Raw genomic sequence first — 23,999 nt, 5'->3', positions numbered from 1 at the left:
CTATAACTAAAACATTTAAGTATGTTTATTTTCTTTAAATTGTTTAAATGATAACTTAGGAGGGTTTACACAAGGACATGAAAGAGAATGGGACAAAGAAACAGGACCTCAGTGACTTCACTGTCTTCTATCTCTCAAACTGTTACATAACTCATAAATGTGTCTTGTCCTTAATTCTTGTACACTAGGGTTTGGATCACTACTCAGATTGTGTCCTATAAATTTTCTGCAAAGTTCAGATTTCATTACTACCATGATGTTTTTTAGCTTTCTTCTGATTTGTACTGTTGGAATGATGGGGGTTTTAGCACTAGGTCCATAGGGATAGTTCCTAGGGCCCTGAGAATTATGAGTCTTAAAAATAAAACATAGGCTCCAAATTTTATTAAAAAATGGAAAATGAAAATTAATATTTGTCTGATTACAGAAAATACTCAATGTTAACAATGTGTATGGAATTTTCATTATATTTGAGAATACTTGTAGATTAGATTTTCTCACTTAGAGCCCCATTTCTAAATATACATGACTACCAATAATAATAGATTAAGTAAATAAAATATTGAACTATATAAACATGAAGTTGCCCTATGACCCAGCAATTCCATTCCTAGGTATGTACTCAAGTGAAATGAAAACATGTCCACATGAGGGGCACCTGTGGCTCAAGGAGTAGGGCACTGGCCCCATATTCCAGGGGTGGCGAGTTCAAGCCGTGCCCCAGCCAAATCTGCAAAAAAAAAAAAAGAAAACATGTCCACATTAAAAACAGGTATATAAATGTTCATAGCAGCCTTATTTATAAGAGCCAAAATAGTAGAAATAACTCTATCACGTGTTAAATGGATAAATAAAATGCAGTGTAACAATGTAATTATTATTTAGTGATACAGGAAATGAAGTACTGGCATATAGTATAACATGGGTAAACCTCAAAAACATACTAAGTGAAGTTGGTCACAAAAGTTCACATACTGGATGATTTCTATTTATATGGAATATGTAGAAAAGTCTATAGAGACAGAAAGTAGATTAGTGGGTGCCTAGAGAACTTGGGAGTGGGAGATCAGTGACTGCTCGTGGATGAAAATGTTGTAAAACTGATTTGTCATGATAGTTGCACAAGTCAGTAAATATACTAAAAACTATTGAACTGTACATGTCACATGGGTAAACTGAATGGCATGTGAAGTATATCTCAAACTGCTACATATTCAAAAAATGAATTATAAAAATCTTATCAAATGTTTTAGAGTAATTTAATGGAGATAGAAGGAAGAATAGGTACATTCACATCTTTGTACAGCGTAAAATTCTGAATTCTCTTTTCTAGCATAATCTAGTCACCAGCTTCCATTAACAGAGTTAGTAAGTGTTAACATGTTCCCGGGGAGCTCGGTGCCCGCAGCTCAGTGGGTAGGGCACTGGCTGCATACACCAAAGCTGGCGGGTTTGAGCCTGTTAAACAACAAAGACAACTGCAACCAAAAAGGTGTTGTGGCAGGCACCTGTAGTCCCAGCTACTTGGGAGGCTGAGGCAAGAGAATCGCTTAAGCCCAAGAGTTGGAGGTTGCTGTGAGCTATGACATCACAGCACTCTATTGAGGGCAACATAGTGAGACTCTGCCTCCAAAAAAAAAAATTGTTCCTGGGGGTATTCTATATATATGGTTCGTATCCCCCTTTTGATATAAATATTATCCATAATCTTTTTTACACAAAGTGTATATACTATTTACATTGTTAGATACTTTGCTTTTTTCTCTTCGAATATATTTGGTAAAGCATTCCATATTACTGTTAATACACAAAGCTTTGATGTTACAGTATTTCATTGTTTAGATGTAGTAAAATACAGTTTAATGACATGACTCTAGTGCCTAGTTTAATACAAGTAATTAAGTTAGATGGTTTTTTAAAATGTATTAGTAAACTTACTTCATATTGACTTTAATTAAGGTTTTCCTTTAAAGGTTTTGTTAACAAAATTAAAAATTACTATTCATATTTACTCATAAGAAAAGGAAATTGCAATGATTTTATCATTATCTTCAACTTCTATTTATATTAGCCTTTTGTATGTCTCCTTGTATGCAATATATATTATATATACAATCATTACGCCTCTTAAACTGCAATCAGCAAAATGAATACTGTAGGAAAACCTACTAGATAAACAGGTTTCTCCAGTAAATAAACTATACACTCGCACAAGAGACAGAGATGGATGCATCAGTCCAACTAAAGAGACTAAAAAAGCATATTTATCCATTAGTGAAATTGAGCTAATTTGAATCTGTATTTGTTTTCTATTTTATTTTTTAGACAGAGTCTCACTCTTATCACCTTGGGTACAGTGCCGTGGCTTAACTGTAGCTCACAGCAATCTCAAACTCTTGGGCTCAAGCGATCCTCTTGCCTCAGCCTCCCAAGAATCTGGGCATGTGTCACCACGCCTGGCTAGTTTCTTCTTTCTTTTTTTTTTTAAATAGTCTTGCTCTTGCTTAGGCTAGTCTCCAACTCTTGAGCTTAAGCAATCTACCCATCTCAGGCCTCCCATATTGTTAGGATTAAACCAGGAATTTGTTACTTGATTTTTGTGTATCTCAAAACTTTTCATAATGACTCATTTAAAAGCAAAGTCTCCACAGTTGTCAGGAAAAATGAGTAACCACCTAGAGTTCTCTATCAAGTGTGGTTGAAGTTCTCTATCAAGACTGGTATCTATTTTTGCATTATTTATCCATTTATCAGTTGATAGAAATGAGTTAATTCCCACGTAGCCTTTTTTCTTAGAGGATTTCCTATCCGAAGGAGGGAATGGAACAAACCAAGAAAGACTTGGAATCCCAGAAAGGGGGACTGTAACACAGGATGTTAAAACAGGGTTTTTCAGGATAGTAGGTAAGATTTTTTAGAACAACCTGCTCCTATAGGCACAGAAGAACAAGAGATTCCAGGCGTTATCTCCAAGGACAGGCGGGGGAAGGGACCTAGTAAATAGCCTCAGGGGTCAAAAACTTTTCCTGTGAAGAAGCAGGTAATAAATATATTAGGCTTTGAGGGCCAATCTCTTTGTACTCTGAACTGGACTCTGTTGTGGCACTTGGTAAACTTTATTTACAAAAAACGGGAAGGATTTAACCCTGAGGCCATGTTTTGTCTGGATCCCCCATCACCTGGTATGTTTGGCCACTGAAAGGTGGAGAATTTGGAGATAATTTAGGGAGGGTATAGTAAAAACTAAGCAAAGGATTGTGCAAAGATTTCCTAGCACAAAGAACCCCTGAACCTTAAGAGGAAAGTGCCAATAAGTAATTGGACTCACCAATTTTTAAAACTTATGGTCTTGAAATGATACTGATAAGAAAATGAAAAGACGGGCGGCGCCTGTGGCTCAGTCGGTAAGGCCCCGGCGCCATATACCGAGGGTGACGGGTTCAAACCCAGCCCCGGCTGAACTGCAACCAAAAAATAGCCGGGCATTGTGGCGGGCGCCTGTAGTCCCAGCTACTTGGGAGGCTGAGGCAAGAGAATCGCTTAAGCCCAGGAGTTGGAGGTTGCTGTGAGCTGTGTGATGCCATGGCACTCTACCGATGGCCATAAAGTGAGACTCTGTCTCTTCAAAAAAAAAAAAATAATAAAGAAAATGAAAAGACAAGCCACAGGTTGAGAGAAAATATTTGTAAAATATGTATCTAATAGGGCGACGCCTGTGGCTCAAAGGGGTAGGGCGCCTCCCCCAAGTGCTGGAGGTAGCTGTTCAAACCCAGCCCCAGGCCAAAAACTGCAAAAAGAAAAAAAAATATATATATATCATATATATGATATATTTATATATATTATACATATAATATGTAACATACATATTATATATGTATATATAAACTTATGTATACATATATTTTTTATATATTTATATTATATATAAAATAAAGGCCAAACACGCATACTAAGAGTTGGTACTCAGAATATGCATTGAACTCTCAAAGTCTGCCCAAAGCAATCTTCAGATTCAAGGCAATCCCCATTAAAAGTAAAGGATCATACAACCCAATTAAATGGAAAAAAAGACTCATTTTTACTTAATTGTTTTTTTCTTATCTTTTCTTTTTGAGACAGTTTCACTTTATGGCCCTCGGTACAGTGCCATGGCGTCACACAGCTCGCAGCAACCTCCCAACTCCTGGGCTTAGGCGATTCTCTTGCCTCCGCCTCCTGAGTAGCTGGGACTACAGGCGCCCGCCACAACGCCCGGCTATTTTTTTGTTGTTGCAGTTTGGCTGGGGCCACGTTTGAACCTCGGTATATGGGGCCGGAGCCCTACTCATTTCTTTATAAGGAAATGTAAATGAAAGTGGATGCCACCACCGCATACTTAACAATGAATGGCTGACAAAAACGGGCAAAATCAGGCACGGCGCCCTGCGGCTCAAGGGCCTAACGCACCAGCCACATACACCTGAGCTAGCGGGTTCAAATCCAGCCCTGGCCCGCTAAACAGCAATGATGGCTGCAACCAAAAAATAGCCGGGCGTTGTGACAGGCGCCTGTAATCCCAGCTACTGGGGAGGCGGAGGCAGGAGAATCGCATGAGCCCAGGAGTTGGCGGTTAATGTGAGCTGTGATTTCACGGGACTCGACCCAGGTGACAGCTGGAGGCTCTGTCACAAAAAAAAAAAAAAAAACGGACAAAGTTAAATGCGGATAAGGATGTGGAGCACCTTTGTTGCAGATAAGAGTGTAAAATGAGGGCGGTGCCTGTGGTTCCGTGGGTCCGGTGCCGGCCCCATACACTGAGGGTGGCGGTTTCAAACCCGACCCCGAGCAACCCGCGCATTCTGGCAGGCGCTTGTAGTCCCAGCTACTCTGGAGGCTGAGGCAAGAGAATCGCCTAAGCCCAGGAGTTAGAGGTTGCTGTGAGCTAAGTGAGACTGTGTCTTAAAAAAAAAAGCGTGGGCGGTGCCTGTGTCTCAAAGGGGTGGGATGCCGGCCCCATATGCCGGAGGTGGCGGGTTCAAAACCCAGCCCCGGTCAAAAACTGCAAAAAAAAAAAAAAAAAAGCGTGTAAAATGAAATAACCAGTAGGTGCAGCTTCTACTCAAGTTACATACCCTTTCCGTATGACCCAGCAGTCCTTTTTATACATGGGAAATGAAGGTAAGTATTCACAATCAAACCTAGAGGCAAATTTTTAGAGCACCTTTCATAACTGTCAAAACTGGCAATAACCCAAAAGTTCACCAACTGGTGAATGGGGTTAAGCAAAGCGTGGTGCATCCACACAATGGCAAACTACTCAGCAATAAAATGGAACAAATTACTGATACATGGAACAATATGAACGACTCAAAAACACTATTCTAAGTTGAAGACACATGATATTCTGGAAAAGGCAAAAAAATATTCTGGGTTGTCAGAAGTTTAGGATGGGTGGAGGACGACTACAAACGAGTGCTAAGAAACTTAATGCTCTGATGAGAGTGATGAAATACTTCTACAGTCCTATCAATGCCACCCATCATTAGTCACTTTAGTAGTAATCTTGGTCAAGTTCTCACTTTGCTCTTAGCTTGAAGTTTAGTATCTTTTCCCTTGCTTTCTCATTTAAAAAAAATACATAATCTGGGCGGCGCCTGTGGCTCAGCGAGTAGGGCGCCGGCCCCACATGCCGAGGGTGGCGGGTTCAAACCCAGTCCCGGTCAAACTGCAACAACAAAAAAAAATAGCCGGGCGTTGTGGCGGGCGCCTGTAGTCCCAGCTACTAGGGAGGCTGAGGCAAGAGAATCGCGGAAGCCCAGGAGTTAGAGGTTGCTGTGAGCTGTGTGACGCCACGGCACTCTACCCGAGGGCGGTACAGTGAGACTCTGTCTCTACAAAAAAAAAAAAAAAAAAAAAATTTAATAAAAAAAAAAAAATACATAATCTAGTCGAGGAATTTAAAAAACCGGTTGGTCTCGCGACCCATCGCCCACCTACCTGCAGTGAGCAGAGCGGTGCGGAGGGTGCAATTGCCCGGGCTCCAGTCTGGGCGCCAGGGCGTGGGCAGCACCCTGGGCCCCTCGGTCTGGCCCGGGCTCTGGGTCCTAGGAGTAGGGACCGCCCTCCAGGACGCCGGCACTGTGGCGTCCGGGTAAGAGAACCCAGGTGAGACCTCCCTGCCTGAGCACGTCCTGAACCTCTGTTCCAGGACTCTCCGGCCCGCTAAGCCAACGCGCTGCCCGGCGGCTTCAAGGCTCCAGTGCAGCTGCCGCAGGCGCCGCCGCCGCCACCTTCCAGCCTCTAGGCGGGGGCGCCCTGTAGCTCTCGCTACAGCAGCTTTCCGGCTGCTACCAGGCCAGCCAAGGCAGCGATGACTAGGATGACGAGTGGGACCACAGCCCCACGGTGGCAGACGTGCTGGACAGCGGCGCGGATCCGGACCTCGACAGCTCATCCGCGATGCGCAGAGGCACTACTGGCGGCGACCGTCTGTCTCCGCGCTCCGACTTGTCCCTGGGCTCTTGAGGGTGCTCGAAGTCCCTGCAGTACCACCGGTCTGGGACTACCGCGAACCACAACCTAGATGCAACCTGTCTCTCTATGTTCCCACACTGGCCTGGAACTCCAGGCCTCAAGCCATCCCCCCCGCCTCATCCTCTCAAGTACCGTGCTCATTCTTTGGCACCATCATAACAGCATCTAATTGTAGAGTTGTTAACAACAGTAACAGCAACTGTTTATTAACCACGTATTTTCTGAACAATTTGTTGAACACATCGAATACATTATCTCATTAATTCTTCTTCTCCTTTTTTTTTTTTTAGAGACAGAGTCTCACTTTATCGCCCTTGGTAAAGTGTCGTGGCATCACTGCTCACAGCAACCTCCAGCTCCTGGGCTTAGGTGATTCTCTTGCCTCAGCCTCCCCAGTAGCTGGGACCACAGGCGCCCGCCACAACGCCCGGCTATTTTGTTGTTGTTGTTGTTGCAGTTTGGCCGGGACCTGGTTTGAACTTGCCACTCTCGGTATATCGGGTCGGCGCTCTAGCTCATTAATTCTTTATAAAAACAAGACATGGCTACTACTCTCTTTTTAAAAGCTGACATTTACATGTAGTTATTAATTAGAAAACCCAGAATTCCAATCCAAATCCACCTGGCTTCAATACAAAGCTCTTATTCACTGTTCTCTTGTGCATTTTTGTTACTTGCTAGTTAGAAACTAGAGTTGGCTCAGAGGAAATAAAGACGGGATGACGATGCAGCCGTCTAGAAGAGTGTTCTTTCAACCTTTTAAAAAACCTCACCGCACACTTGAACCTATACTTAAACTTCCGCGGCACACTTAAAATATGTTGATCAAGCACCACCCAATGGCTCACGCCTGTAATCCTAGAATTTCTGGAGGCCAGGGCGGGTGGATTGCCTGGGCTCAGGAGTTGGAGACCAGCTTGAGCAAGAGAAAGACGCCCTCTCTAAAAAATAGCCGGCGTTGGCTCGGCGCCTGTAACTCAGCAGTTAGGGCACCGGCCACATCCACCGGAGCTGGTGGGTTCCAACTCAGCCGGGCCTCCCAAACAACAATGACAACTACAACTAAAAAAATAGCTGGGGGCGGCGCCTGTGGCTCAAGGAGTAGGGCGCCGGTCCCATAAGCCAGAGGTAGCGGGTTCAAACCCAGCCGCGGCCAAAAATCACAAAAATAAATAGATAAATAAATAAATAAATAAATAAAAATAAAAAAAATAGCTGGGCGCTGTGACGGGCGCCTGTAGTCGCAGCTACTTGGGAGGCTGAGGCAAGAGAATCACTTAAGCCCAAGAGTTGGAGGTGGCTGTGAGCTGTGATGCCACGCACTCTACCGAGGGCGACCGACATAGTGAGACTCTGTCTCAAAAAAAAAAAAAATAGCCGGCGTTGTGGAGGGCTCCTGTAGTCTCAGCTACTCAGGAGACTGAGGCAAGAGGATCGCTTGAGCCCAAGAGTTTTAGGTTGCCGTGAGCTATGATGCTTCGGCACTCTACTTAGGGCCACATAGCGAGAGTCTGTCTAAAAAAAGTGTGTCTAGAAAAAAAAAGTATGTTGATAAAAAAAACTAAAAAGAAAAGAATATACTTACTGTGCTTTGAACTTCTTTCGAAAATAATTAATGATCTTTAAAACTTTTCGCGGCACACCTAAGATCCTTTCACCTCACACCGGTTAAAAATCACCAGTCTAGAAGAATACAAGTTGCGCCCCCAAAGCTAGACCGGCCCAGGAGGTTCTGCTAGATGTCAAAAGAAAACAATATTGGTAGGGCGGCACCTGTGGCTCAGTCGGTAGGGCGCCGGCCCCATATACCGAGGGTGTGGGGTTCAAACCCGGCCCCGGCCGAACTGCAACCAAAAAAATAGCCGGGCGTTGTGGCGGGCGCCTGTAGTCCCAGCTACTCGGGAGGCTGAGGCAGGAGAATCGCCTAAGCCCAGGAGTTGGAGGTTGCTGTGAGCTGTGTGATGCCCGCACTCTACCAAGGGCAATAAAGTGAGACTCTGTCTCTACAAAAAAAAAAAAAAGAAGAAAAGAAAACAATATTGGTCTCCAAAATGGAAAGACCGTTGTTCTGTGGTAAACAGGTCTACGCAAACCTGCTCCTAAAGAGTTTGAAAAATCCGTTTGTTCAGAAGGAAACATTTCAGAGGGGCTTAGGACGGGGGCTCCCCTCCCTTGTAGGCACATTTCCCGGGAAGGCACAGATCCTGGGGGCGCCGGGGATGGGGGATCCCAAGTCGGGGCACTTCCTGGCTCGACGTCACCAGCTGCCAGCACTTCCTGCTCAACCGCTAACAGCTTTTCCAACCGCCTCCCTGCACCCTCGAGGACGCGGTCGCCATCGGGACCTGGCCTTTGGGAGTAAGGGCAGCCGAGGCCACGTGGTGTGTGCCGGCTGGCTGTGGCCAGCGACCCCGGCGGCCTTGAAGCCCACTGTGAGTGCCACCCAGGGGTCGGGGCCTCGCGGGGTCGGGGGGTGAGGGGCGGCAGGTCGAGGCTTCCCGTGACTGTCTATCGCCGGCTGGGGACGGAGAGGAGAGCAGCACTGCACTGTTCTTTTTTGTTCATTTGTTTTCCCACAATAGTCATTGAGGGGGTACAAGTGGTTTGATGACACGGGTGTCTGGTCTCATGCTTAAGTCGGGGCTCTGGTGTGCTCAGCGTTAGAATAGTGTTCCTTGTGCCCAGTAGGTGAGTTTTTATCCCACACTTACCTTCTGGCTCCCCCCGATTCTTAGTTTCTCGTGTCTTTTGTGTGGCTGGAGCTGGGTCTGAAGATCGGCCACATCCACCCCGCAGGGAGACGCTCCTGTTCGCGGCCCCGACGGCAGAGCTGGTGGTTGGTGCCGCCTCCGCTTCTCCGAAAGGGTTTCTGTAATAAGGAGCACAGAAGCGACGCCGGCTGGGGATCCCGGGGTACATGCTTCGCGGTCTCGGGGTCAGACAGGTGGGACGTGTTCTCCGGAGAAAAGCGCAGCGGGAAGGCGCAGTCGCAGCTCTGCGCCCCCGGGGCACCCGTCTGCGCGGAAATCTGCTAGCTGCGCCCTGTGCCCCTCCTGGTCCCCTTCTGCCTTCAGCTCAGCGGTCTCAGAGGAGCATTCGGAGAACGACAGGCGGGGCTGCGTCCCCACCGCAGCTGGGACTTTCTCCTGCTCCAGAACTGACGCCTGGTCTGGGGTCTGGAAGGGTTTCCACGTGGACGAACCCTTCTTGGAACGTCGAGGGAAGTCCCAAGGCTCTGGCCAGCCCTGTGACCCGTGTTTCCGTCGTGACCGTGGAGTTGGGGACTGTACAGAAATCCTTTCCTTTCCCGCGTTGACACTCACTTCTTCCAGACCCCATGAGGTTGCGCCTGCAGAGAGGGGACATGAGAGGGCCTGTGTTTCTCCCTGACCGTGACCTGGAGGTCTGGCGGGTAGGGGACAGGTATGACCCAGGTGAGCCTGCAAATTGGGGTGGCAGGTGGTTGGGGACGAAGCTGTGAAGGTTAAGGGAGTCTCATTGCTGTAGGAGGGGCAGAAGGGGCCTTTTCTTCCCCCACTTTTTGTTTGTTTGTTTATTTTCACAAGATATAATTTAAAACTTTGAAAACTCCAGTGCCTCTCTCTTTGGGCTGTACGGAGTCCTCTTTCTCCTCAGCCAAGATGGAGACCAACATCAGCTCCTGAAGACCATTGTCAGGACTGCCATGAGCTGACACCCCTTTGTTTTCCTGCCTCGGACATTTGGAAATAAATAAAATTAAATTAAGATAAATAAATTATAAAAAATAAAATAATAAATAAATAAGATAAAATCCAGGAAATCTAAATAAAATATTTTTTTCCTCCTTATCCCAAACCACACAATGTTTGCCTTTGTTCAGAAACTCCAATCAAGCTATAGAAAGTATTGGCGGTGTGAACAAGTGCATCTTACCTGGTGTCATTCCTGTTGATGAAACCATATTCTTTTCATATACTGCACCATTAAACTGTTTCCAAAATCATAGTTGTGATGACCTCCCTGTCCGTGGCCCACATGAACCTCCCATGTAGTGCCTCCCACCTGTACCACTACTCCCTGCACCGCTATCAGTGGTACCAGGCTTGGAACACAGGAGTGACGCCGGTGTAGCTGCTGGGTCTCTGCCGGGTCTCCTAACTCCTCACAGTTCCCAGCAGTGATGGTGGTTGGGGCTGGAATTCCTCCCAAGGTGTGATGGTAACTTGACCAGCAGCGGTAGGGCTACTGAGGGATCTCCAGGCTCAGCTCTCTATTCCTGCCACTTGCTTGTGTTATAAATTATAGGTTTTATTATTCAGGCATGGTGGGGTCGACAAATCAGGGGATGACCAGTGTTGAAAAGGTAAATTTTGTTATACTCACAGATCCCAAGAAAAGTGGGCACACCGTGCTAGGGTACCCACACAGAGGAGCTTCAGGGTCAGTCAGGATATAGAGCAGGCAAAAGAAAATGTGCAGGTGGCTCACCCCTGTAAGCCTACCACTCTGGGAGGCGGAGTTAATTAGATTGCTTGCGCTCACAAGTTGAGCATTCTCACAAGAGCTAGACCTTGTCTCTAAAAAAATAGCCAGGCATTGTGGCAGACGCCTGTAGTCCCAGTTACTTGGGAGGCTGAGGCAAGAGGATCGCTTGAGTTTGAGGTTTTGTGAGCTGTGAGGCCGCAGCACTCTACCCAGGGTCACAAAGTGAGACTCCATTTCAAAAAAAAGGAAAATGAGCACAAGAGCATTGATTGTGGTTTTGGTAGGAAGGAAAGGGGGGAATAGCAGGGTTAGGATTTGGCTAGTTCAGTATGCACTGAGGCCTAGAATCTGTTTCTGATTGTTTTGGTTAGGCAGGAGGGTAGTAACTTGAATTGTGAGATCCCACTAAGACGGGTGTGGATTCTGGATTGGTTAGTATGTGTATTAAAAGATAGTATCCCACGGAAGTGATTCCCTCTCTCTGAGAAGTAGAGAGGAAGGGAGGGGAAAGTTAAAGTCAGCAAGGCTCAAGGATGCCAAACAATCGGCAAATAAAAAGCATAGTTAATACACTTTGCATATGATTGCACACTTAACTAAAATTGTGAGAGAAGAGTTTATGAATTCCCATGACCAGTCTGAAGTCAGAATTAACATATTATCATGTATTCACAGTGATAATGGGAACAAAGAGCTGAACTCTTTACCCTGAGAGTCTGAGTAACCCTTGAGAGGGCTTAGGGAAAGCATTTGTAGAAGAAATACTTTAGAGTAGGTAAGGATATGGAAAGTGTGCATGATGGAAGGATTTAGAAAGTGTTTGAGGAGATTTCTGCCTTCCCAGAATGTTTATTCTCCTTTCTTTACTATAATGTATGCCTATATCATTACACACAAATTATCTATACAACCAAGATTTTAAATTCTTGTATAAATTTAAATCAACAGATTTCCCATATTTTAGGGTCCATAGAATTTTTATTTCTTTCCCATGATTATTTTTGCTTCCCATACATTTGCTGATTCTTACGTACCTGCTTTTTTATTTCAAAAGTGATATGAACAACGAGCAAAACATATCCGGAAAACTCGTGTGCGCAGGCATAGGGACTCAACAAAAGTTTTCTTGGGGTCTTTTTTAAAGCTAAAGATTCAAACTATTCTTCAGGGAAAGAAATTGGAGGTGAGATGAAAACTCTCTTGATAACGGTCTGTGAAGCTAGTGAATGATGCCCCATGATCATATCAATGTACACAGCTATGATTTAATAAAAAAAAAAACTCTCTTGATGTGGATGCATTGCTAGGTTTATTGGAAAAATACAAGTCCCGGGCGGCGCCTGTGGCTCAGTGAGTAGGGCGTCGGCCCCATATGCCGAGGGTGGCGGGTTCAAACCCAGCCCCGGCCAAACTGCAACAAAAAAATAGCCGGGTGCTGTGGCGGGCGCCTGTAGTCCCAGCTACTCGGGAGGCTGAGGCAAGAGAATCGCTTAAGCCCAGGAGCTGGAGGTTGCTGTGAGCTGTGTGATGCCATGGCACTCTACCAAGGGCCATAAAGTGAGACTCTGTCTCTACAAAAAAAAAAAAAAAAAAAGGAAAAATACAAGTACCATTAGTAGTTTCCTTTTGCAACTCTTTACCACCACCACCACCACCCCCCACACACAGCACATTCTTGATTTGGTGTAATTCAAGGATGTGAAATACTGTCAGTCTGTTGTCACCTTTATCTAATTTTGGCTATTCTCATGATGACACCTATTGCAAATTAGCAACCTATGGGAAATATAAAGATTATATATATAAAAGAACTATTGGGATTGAAAATAGCTCATTTGAGAAATGTCAGTCAGTGACTAAGTTGAAAGTTAGGTAATGGTTTTTGATTGGTTACTATAGTGGTTGTGAATAAAAATTGTGCCTAGATCCTAGGAAGAATTTTTAATTTGTAAATTAAAATTGTTAAAGGATTATCTTTATCTCTTGATAGAACCATTTGCCTTTGATGATCAGATGATGATGCTTGGTTGTTGATCAATCATATCTCTATGTACATTAGTGGAAACTTAATTAAGATGCATTAATTATGCTCTAGATTGTTTATATACATATAAGTAGTTTGTTTTAAATCTAAGAGTAGAGAATTGTAAATGTACAGTTATAATCAGAATTTAATTCATTTTAACCTTTTAAAAATACAGTATAGGGCGGCGCCTGTGGCTCAAGGAGTAGGGCGCCGGTCCCATATGCTGGAGGTGGTGGGTTCAAACCCAGCCCCGGCCAAAAACCAAAAATAAATAAATAAATAAAAATACAGTATTATAACCAATAATGTTTTGTTAAATAACAAACTTCATTCTGAATAACCATGTAATTACATTTGGTCTCAAAGGGAAAATTAAAGCAAACAGTCTTCTTCATGGGCAACTTTTTAATTACCCTGAGTTAGCAATGCAGAGTTGTGTTTACTTTTCACAGATGTTGAATATGAATATGTTGTTACAGAATTTACTGATGAATTTTCATTTAAGAAAAATTATTCTAGAGCACAGTGTATTGATTTTACTACCAGATTATATATTCTTGAAGTTACTTTATTCAAATTACCTACAGTTTTCTAGTAACCGAAGCTGTATATGGTCTTCATTTTTCTTTTTTTTTGTGACAGAGTCTGGGTAGAGTGCTATGGCGTCACAGCTCACAGCAACCTATAACTCCTGGGCTTAAGCGATTCTCTTGCCTCAGCCTCCCAAGTAGCTGAGACTACAGGCACCTGCCATACCACCAGGCTATTTTTTGTTGCAGTTGTCATCGTTGTTGTTTAGCTGGTCCAGGCCAGGTTTGAACCCGCCAGCCTCGGTGTATCCGGGTGCCGAGCCAAGATGGATGTATTAAAGGAGCTTGTTACATGATATTCTTGACCCTTTTTAGGTAATCTAATTTCAAACTGACAGAAATATCGTCAGGATAATACAATATTCTGTAGTGGCCAGCTGTAGTGTTTCACTCAGGTAATCCTAGTACTCTAGGAGGCAGAGATGAGAGGATTGCTTAAGCTCAGTTCAAGACCATCCTGAGCAAAGTGAGACCTTTTCTATCAAAAAAAAAAAACAAAAAAATGAGCTGGTCATGATGGTGGGTGCCGGTAATCCCAAGTTTTTGGGAGTCTAAGGTAGGAGAATCATTTGAACTCAGGAGTTTGAGGTTGCAGTGAACTATGATGACAGCACTGCGCTCTAGCTGGGGTGACGTAATGACACCTTGTCTCAAAACAACGAAAACCCCAAGAAATCCTCTATATTCTTATCTTAAGATACACCAATTATTTTCATTTTACCTATTTATCTCCCCCCTCGTTCTCTTAATATACATATGTATACACATGTATAAAACACTGATAAAGTCATACCTGTCTTATCTAACCAATTTAATTTTTTACAGTTTTAAAGAGATATAATTTACATGCTATTAAATTCACCCACTGTAAATGTACAGTTCAAAGATTTTTTTTTTTTTTTTTGGTAATTATTGTCATGATCAGGTTGTAGAACACTTCTATCAGTCCCCAAAGTTCAATCATGTCAGTATCCAGGTTACCTTTTTTGAGACACTGATAAAGTTTTATAGTCATTTTGAAAACAGTTTATGTTCTAACCAGTAATATATGAAGGTTATAGTTTTTCCACATCTTTTGCAGTACTTTTTATAGTCTGTGTTTTTGGTGATGGCCACTGTATTGAATATGAAGTGGTATCTTAACACCACCCACATCCAAATTTTAATCTCATCCAAATTAAATCATTTTCTTAGTGACTAATGATGTACACATCTTCTGGGGTTATTGGCCATTGGTATATTCAAATGTTTTGTCTTCTTAGATTTGTAGTCTTATTTATTAATTTATTATTTTAACTTAAACTTTATTTATTTATTTATACTTAAACTTAATTAATATGAGGGCACAACATTTAGGTTACATTGTTTTTACTTCAGGGCAAAGTTCCATTTGTAGAAGAGCCCCTCACCCAAGGGTGTGTTAATACACCCTCACAATGTGCACATTCAGGTGAGATCCCCCCTCATGCCCTGCCTCCCTCTGCCATACGTCCTTTCCCCTCCTGCCTCTCGCTTCCCTCTACCCCCGAACTGGACTAGAATAGTGTTTTATTGTTGTTAGGAACATTTAGTTGTTCATATTGATTCCATATTAGTATAGAGTACATTGGATATTCATCTTTCCATTCTTGTGATACTTTACTAAGAAGAGTGTATTTCAACTCCATCCAGGAAAATGTAAAAGATGTAAAGTCTCCATCTTTTTAATGGCGGTATAATATTCCATGGTATACATACATATACCATAGTTTGTTGATGGGCACTTAGGTTGCTTCCACGACTTAGCTGTCATGAGTTGAGCTGCAATAAACCTTCCAGTGCAAATGTCTTTGTGGTAAAGTGATTTATGTTCCTCTGAGTAGATACTCAGTAATGGGAATGCAGGGTCACATGGAAGGTCTGCATTTAGATCTTTAATGATTCTTCATACTTCTTTCCAAAAGGGCCTTATTAGTTTGTAATCCCACCAGCAGGGTAGAAGTGTTCCCTTCTCTCCACAACCACCCCAGCTTCTGGTGTTTTGGGGTGATGTGGGCTAATCTTGCTGGAGTTAGGTGATATCTTAGAGTGATTTTGATTTGCATTTCTTTGATGATTAAAGACAATGAGCATTTTTTCATGTGTTTGTTGGCTATTCGTCTGTCATCTTCGGAGAAATTTCTGTTCAAATCACTTGTCCACTTATAGAGAGGTTTGTTTGCACTTATTGTTTGAGTTCTCTAAAGATTCTAGTTATCAGGCCTTTGTCAGATTCATAACATGCAAAAATCTCCCATTGAGAGGGCTGTTTGTTCTGTTTGTGGTACTCTTAGCTACGCAGAATCTTTTTAGCTTGATCAAGGCCCAATTATTTATTTCTGTTATTGCTGTAATTGCTGGGGGGTGGGGGGGTCTTCCTCATAAAGTTTTTTCCCCAGGCCAGTATCTTCAAGTGTTTTCCCACACTGTCTTCTAGAATTTTAATTGTTTCATGTCTTAAATTTAAATCTTTTATCCAACGAGAATCAATTTTTGTTAATGGTGAGAGGTACGGGTCTAGACTTTGTCTTTTTTTCTGAGACAAAGTCTCACTATCTTGCACTGGGTAGAGTGCCATGGTGTCACAGCTCACAGCAACCTCAGCTCTTGAGCTTAAGTGATTTTTTTGCCTCAGCCTCCTAAGTAGCTGGGACTACAGGCACCTGTCACACTGCTCGGCTATTTTTTTCTTGTTGTCATTGTTGTTTAGCAGGCCCAGGCTGGGTTCAAACCCACCAGCCCCAGGGCATGTGGCTGGTGCCCTAACTACTGAGCTATGGGCACTGATCCCAGTTTCAGTCATCTGCATGTGGATAAGCAGTTCTCCCAGCACTATTTGTTAAATAAGAATTCTTTTCCCCATTGCATGTTTTTTTAAGGCTTATCAATGATTAAATGACAATATGTGGCTGAGTCTCTAGATTCTCTGTCCTATTTCAGAGATCTGTATCTCTATTTTTATGCCAGTACCATGATGTTTTGATCACTATAGCCTTGTAATATAACCTGAAGTCTGGCAACAGGATGCCTCCAGAATTGTTTTTATTTCTGAGAACTGTATTTGCTATTTGGGTTTTTTTCTGGTTCCATATGAATTGAAGTGCTATTTTTTCAAGATCTTTAAAGTATGACATTGGCTTTTGGTGTGCCTGTCTCCAGAATAGGGTTCATTATACTCAACAGGTAAGTTATTATTTCACACCCATCTTTCCATCTTTCTTCCTTTTTGGTTTCTTATGCCCTTTATACTGCGTTGTGCCCATGTTTACCCATCTATTAGCTCACACTTATTAGTGAGAACATGTGGTGTTTGGCTTTCCATTCCTGAGATACTTAGGATAGTGGTCTCCAGTTGCCTCCATGTTGCTACAAATGACATTATTTCATTTCTTTTTATGTCTGACTAGTATTCCATGGTATGTAGAATTCTTTCCCACTATGAACTGAAGGGAATTTGGGTTGATTTCACATCTTTGCAATTGTGAATTGTACTGTGGTAAACTTTCAAGCACAGGTATCTTTTTGATAAAATGACTTCCTTTCCTTTGGGTAGATAAATATCCAGCAGTGGAGTGGGATTGATGGATCAATTGGTAGGTCTATATTTATTTCTTTGAGGAATCTCCATACTGTTTTCCATAGAGGCTGTATTAATTTCCAGTCCCACCAATGGTGTGTAAGTGTTCCTTTCTCTCTGCATCTGTGCCAGCATCTATTGTTTCTTGACTTTTTTTTTTATTGTTGGGGATTCATTGAGGGTACAATAAGCCAGGTTACACTGATTAAAATTGTTAGGCAAAGTCCCTCTTACAATCATGTCTTGCCCCCATAAAGTGTGACACACACCAAGGCCCCACCTCCCTCCTTCCGTCCCTCTTTCTGCTTTTCCTCCCCTCCCCATAACCTTAATTGTCATTAATTGTCCTCATATCAAAATTGAGTACATAGGATTCATGCTTCTCCATTCTCGTGATGCTTTACTAAGAATAATGTCTTCCACTTCCATCCAGGTTAATACGAAGGATGTAAAGTCTCCATTTTTTTAAATAGCTGAATAGCATTCCATGGTGTACATATACCACAGCTTGTTAATCCATTCCTGGGTTGGTGGGCATTTAGGCTGCTTCCACATTTTGGCGATTGTAAATTGAGCTGCAATAAACAGTCTAGTACAAGTGTCCTTATGATAAAAGGATTTTTTTCCTTCTGGGTAGATGCCCAGTAATGGGATTGCAGGATCAAATGGAAGGTCTAGCTTGAGTGCTTTGAGGTTTCTCCATACTTCCTTCCAGAAAGGTTGTACTAGTTTGCAGTCCCACCAGCAGTGTAAAAGTGTTCTCTTCTCTCCACATCCACACCAGCATCTGCAGTTTTGAGATTTTGTGATGTGGGCCATTCTCACTGGGGTTAGATGGTATTGTTTTGTCTTTTTGTGGTTTTTGGCCAGGGCTAGGTTTGAACCCGCCATCTCCGGCATATGGGACGGGCGCCCTACTCCTTGAGCCACAGGCGCCACCTGTTTCTTGACTTTTTAATAATGCCATTCTGATAGGGGTAAGGTGGGATCTCATTGTAGTTTTAGTTTGCGTTTCCCTGATGGTTAGTGACGTTGATCATTTTTTTACGTTTGGTTATCTTTAGAAAAACTTCTGTTCATCATGTAATCTGCCCACTACTTGATGGAGTTATTTATTCTACCAATCTATGAGCAGGGGATATTTTTCCATTTGTTTTATCAGTGTTTTGTAGTTCTCCTTGTAGAGGACTTTGACGTCCTCTGTATTTCCTAGGTATTTATTTTTATAGCTATTGTGAATGGTATTGAGTCCTTGATTTAACTCTCCCCTTAACTGTTCATTATTAATATGTAAAAATGTTACTGATTGGTCCACATTGATTTTATAAACCTGAGACTTTGCTGAATTTCTTTATCAATTGCAGGAGGCTTTTGGTGGAGTCATTCGGGTTTTACAGATACAAGAGAATACATATCATCAGCAAACAAGGATGGTTTGACCTCCTCTTTCCTGATTTGGATGCTCATTTCCTTCTCTTGCCTGATTGTTTTGACTAGGACTTCCAGAAATAAAAATAAAGACCAGCTTTGTCTCTTGAACCTGGGCATGGAGCTGGGGTTCTTTCCACTGTTTCATCTATAGGAGGCCCAGGTGTTTCTGCCACAATCTCCGACACCCTGTGACCTACAGGTACTGGGAGGTCCTTAGGGAGGATATCAGGGTACCCTATAAGCTGGGAAATGAATGTGTAGGGCTGAGTATAAGGGCACCCTATAGGCTGGGAAATGATGAATGTGTCTGGCTGAGTATTCCTAGATGAGGGAGGAGGCTGGTTGGAACTGTCCCAAAGTAGCCATGGTAATACTTAGGCCTCACATTGTCAGTCTCCCTATGTCAGCTCTAGAGTCTGTAGACCTGAGTACCTACTGGTAAGTACCCGCTGGTACAGTTGGGCCCTCAGTCCCCTCTAGCTGCAGGGTGGCTTTGGGACTGCAGCCGGGACTTGGGGTGTCCTGTCCTATCCCTGTGTGGCAACTTTGGCCCTGGTTTAGAGTCCTCTCTATGTAGTTCTGGGCCCCAAACCCCACGTCTCCCCCAGGTTGTATGGTGATGACAGGAGGGTCCTCAGGGGAGAATGCCCACTTGGTATGTGGGGTTCATGTGTGGGAGTAGCTTTGGCCTGCGGAGTCCCTTCTTTCTGTTGTTAAAAGTTAAACTGAGACAATTTTTTAATATGACCAGGCATGATGGTTCACACCTATAATCCCAGCCCTTGGTAGGCCAAGGCAGGTGGATTGCCTAAGCTCAAGGTTCCAGACCAGCTTGAGCCAGAATGAGACTCCACCTCTAAAAATAGCTGGATGTTGTGTGGGGCTGTAGTCTCAGATACTTGGGAGGCTGAGGCAAGAGAATTGCTTGAGCCTAAGAGTTTGAGGTTGCTGTGAGCTATGACACCATGGCACTCTACCGACAATGACAAAGTGAGGCTCTGTCTTAAAAAAAAAAAAGAGTTTTTCAGATAAATGATAGGTAATGTAAGAGAGATTTGGGAGGATGAAGTCTGGAGTTGAGAAGTCAGCAGCTTTCAGAGATCTGCTTATGGATTTGGGAATTGCATTCTATTGACCACCTAAATCTGTGTTCTGCCATCCTTACCACTATTCCTATCATCTCCGCTCACCCCAGCTCATTCATGTAATACTGTCAAGAGAAGAAGTAGAGACTCTAAAATGAGGCTGCCCAGGTTTGAAATCTGGCTCTGCTACCTTATGACCAAGGTGTTTATACAAGGAATGCAAAAATTTGAAAACATGTCAGTGCAATTCATCCAAACTGATTTGGTCATCTCAATAGATGCGAGAAATTTGACAAAATTTCAAAAAAGGATTAGAAAATTAGTTATATTGCTGAAAAACCTACAGATAACATAATTTTAAACCATAAAATACTAAATGCTTTGGCATAAGGTCAAGAACAAAGCAAGGATGTCTGTGCTTGTCACTTTAATGCATTGTTGGACTAGAGGTTCTAGTCAGTGTAATGAGGCACTAAAAAGAAATAAAAGGCATGGAACTTATAGAGGAAGAAGTAAAATTGTCTTTATTGTCAGAAGGCATGATTATACTCAGGAATTTCTAAGAAATCTACCCCCCAAAATTCCATACCAGAACTAAGTGAATGAATTTAGTAGGATCACAGGAGTTAAGGTCAATATACAAATGCCATTGCTAGTATGTAGAAATCAGTTGCATAATTAGAAAATATAATAAAATAGTATCAATTACAATAGCATAAAAATTCATAAACTATTTGAGAGTAAATCAATATGCAAGATCTCTGCATTGAAAACTACTAAACGTAGCTGAGAGAAATTAAACAAGACCTAAATAACTTGAGAAATGTACCATGTTGATGAGTGGAGAGATTCAATGTTGTTGATATGTCAGTCTTCCCCAAATTCAGGAGTCAGTGCAATCATAACCCAGTTTCTTTGTACTCAAGATCTCAGAATGAGTGAGTTTGAATGTTGGATCTAGAAGACAGATCTCTTGAGTTCTAGACTGGAGCTAGAAAACATGATTGTCTTCTAACTGCATCTTAACAGAAATTTCTGTTAAAAAAACCAATTCTCTCACATGCTCAGCCCAGCCAGTAGCTGTTTTATTGGTCAACTGGATGATAATGTCCTTTCCTAAAGGAAAGCTTCGCCTTTCTTATTTTCCTGTTGTTTTGAGTTTACACTTACAGAGAAGGAAGCCAAGCATATTTTATGTGAGTTGAGAGGGAGTTGCTTTTAATCAAGTCTTTAATGTAGCAGCTTCTAGACAGTGTCTTGAGATCTCTAACCAATCTTGCCAGACCAACATTTTAATTTGGTGCGCAGCAGCAAAAGAAATGATCAACAGAGGGCAGCGCCTGTGGCTCAAGGGAGTAGGGCGCCGGCCCCATAGGCCTGATGTGGCAGGTTCAAACCCAGCCCCAGCCAAAACTGCAAAAAAAAAAAAGAAATGATCAACATAGTGAACAGACAACCTTCAGAATGGAATGGGAAAAATATTTAAAAACTATACATCCAAAGGGGACTGATATCCAGAATTTATAAGGAGCTGAACACCAAGAACAAAACAAATTCATTAAAAAGTGGGCTAAGGACATGAACAGATATTTTCAAAAGAAGAGGCTCGGCGCCTGTAGCTCACATGGCTAAGGCACCAGTCACATACACCAGAGCTGGAGGGTTCGAATCCAGCCCAGGCCTGCCAAACAACAATGACAACTACAACCAAAAAATAGCCGGGTGTTGTGGCGGGTGCCTGTAGTCCCAGCTACTCGGGAGGCTGAGGCAAGAGAATCGCTTAAGGCCAGGAGTTGGAGGTTGCTGTGAGCTGTGATGCCACAGCACTCTACCCAGGGCAACAGCTTGAGGCTGTGTCTCAAAAAAAAAGAAGACGACAAATTTCCAACAAGCATATGAGAAAACATTCAACATCCTTAATCATTAGGGAAATGAAAATTAAAACCACAATATCATCTTGCACCAGTCGTAATGGCTGTTATTAAAAAGACAAAAAATAACAGATTGGCAAGGATGTGGAGAAAAGTAAACTCACGTATGCTGTCGCTAGAAATGTAAATTAGTGCAGCATCTATGGAAAACAGTATGGAGATTTATCAAAGAACTAAAAGGAGAATCGCCATTCAATCGTGCAATCCAACTTCTGGATATCTACCAAAAGAAAAAGAAATCGGTTTATAAAAAAGACCCTTGTACTGTATGGTTATCACAGCACTATTTACAATAGCAAAGATACGGAATCAACCTAAGCGTGCATCAGTGGAGGACTGACTAAAGAAAATGTGGTGTATTCATACCACAAATTACTGTTCAACCACAAAAAGGAATGAAATCTTTTCTTTTGGTGGGAGCATGGATAGAGTTGGAGGTGTCATTATCTTAAGTGAAACAAATCAGATGCAGGAAGACCAACACCAGATGTTCTCACTTAGAAATGGCAGCTAATAATGTGTACACACGGTAACAGAGTGTGGAAGGATGGAGACGCAGAGGGGTTGGAGGAGTGGGAGTAGGTGGAAGATGAGAGGTTGCTAGGTGGGCACCATGTGCATTGCCCCAGGGATGGATGCCCTGTCTGTGCCACAATGCAATATATCAATGTAGAAAAATAAATAATTAAATAAAAAGACTTCACAAGGCGACAAAAGAGAGGAAGCAAGAAAGAGGCGAAGGAGCAATTATAATCACAACACGAGGAGAGCTGGATGAGGAGGGAAAGGAGGACAGGGATCAAAGGTGAGAGAGACCAGGCGGTAGGACTAGCCAGTGCAATTGTCTGGGGGCCTGAAGAACTGTGAGAATGAACAAATCCTTGGCATTAGCATTGCTTCAGGGCTGTAGCATTGCTTTGTGTTCATTTGTGGGAGCGGGGGAGACAGGTGGTGGTGCTGGTAGTGATTCTCTTCTCCCAGCTGAGGCAGGATTCAAACAGGTTAATAACTTAATCAAAATCACACAGCAAGTCAGTGGGAAGGCACAGGCTCACCCCCAGCTCTTTTTCACAGGCAGTCCTTACCACTAATGTGGTGTCTGCTCCCAGATGGCTCAGTCTCCTGAAGAGGTGGAAGGTAGCCCAAGGGAGTGTGCAGTCAGGTGTTAAATTCTGTGACATGGAAGGGTATGAGAAGTTTGTCCATTCAGGAATACACACTGAGCACTGAACATATGCAAGATACTATTGTAAGTAATGGGAATATAGCAGTGAATGAACAAGCTAGACAGAAAGTTATGTGCTTCGGAGAAGTGATGGAGGTCTGTTCCTCTGCGATTCTTCTAAGGCGCTATGTTGGGAATCTTGTGTTTCTGCCACTTATGGGGTGTGACATTGTTGTTTCAACTCCCCATCTATATACTCAGATATTGTGGTCTTTTGAGTTCTACCTTGCTTGAAGTACTATGCGGAGAGTTCTGTGTTCTAGCCTGATGAATTGGTTGCTCTGAGAATGTTCAGCTGACCTACTACTGATCTCTACCGTGTAGTAATACCACATCTTATTTTGTAGTGATTAGACCTTATTGCCACAGTGAAGTGCTGCACTGCAGAGATCATCTCCTGCTTTTGAAATTCTGGGGAGCCCCGGGCCATTTGCAAGTCCAAGTGTTACCAAAAATTTAGTACTTATAGCCAATGTCAAATGAGGACAAGTGGCTTGAGGGAAAGGAAAGAGAAGTTTATTAATTTGTTGGCAAATGAGGAGGGCAGCAGAGTAGCATCTCAAAGGACTGGCCATCCTGCCCCCTTTAAGAGAAATAGAGGCTTTTTAAAGGGGGGTTTTCAGCTTTGGGCTATTTTTTTTTTCTTATCTCCTGATAAAAATGTCTGGATAATTCTGTTGAGTCATATCTTGTGGTCTAAGATACTAGAAAACGAAGAATAAAGAACATTTCTTTGCCTCTTCGCTTACTGGCCTGGGAAGGAATGCAGATTTTAATTCCAAAAAAGGGTGAGCCCTTTTCCCAGTGTTTACCTCTGTTACACAAGTTCCCATCCTCCACTGAGGACCTGGTAAGAGCTTTGTAATAACTAATGAATTGTCCCCTCTTCTTACTCCTTCCTGGTGGGATTTAGGCCTGGAAGGAATGCTGGTTTGTCCTGTGGGAGTGCAAGACAGTCGGTGGCCTGATATTCTGGAGTACCACCGGAATGACCATGACTCAAAGCCTCTGGGGAGTATGGACCTGCAATCCTGTGAGCAGGTGGGTGTAGACGTGACCCGGAAGGAGCTGCACGGGAATTACATGTTTGACATCAAGACCAGTGAGCGCACCTTTTACCTGATGCCTGAGAC

The 23,999-nt window shown here is 43.0% G+C and overlaps 1 non-coding gene across 1 annotated transcript; it reads left to right on the top strand.

The window, feature by feature from the left end:
• The first annotated feature begins 10,110 nt into the window (after positions 1–10,110).
• LOC128573234 (small Cajal body-specific RNA 20) lies at positions 10,111–10,240 on the top strand. Its single transcript, XR_008376388.1, has one exon. It is a non-coding gene; the product is annotated as a small Cajal body-specific RNA 20 (non-coding RNA).
• The last annotated feature ends 13,759 nt before the right edge of the window (positions 10,241–23,999 follow it).

This window comes from Nycticebus coucang, chromosome 20 (genome assembly GCF_027406575.1).
Source record: "Nycticebus coucang isolate mNycCou1 chromosome 20, mNycCou1.pri, whole genome shotgun sequence".
In the NCBI taxonomy this organism is placed as follows: Eukaryota; Metazoa; Chordata; class Mammalia; order Primates; family Lorisidae; genus Nycticebus; species Nycticebus coucang.
Note: the sequence above shows the minus strand (reverse complement) of the source record. Positions and strands in the feature narration are given on the sequence as shown.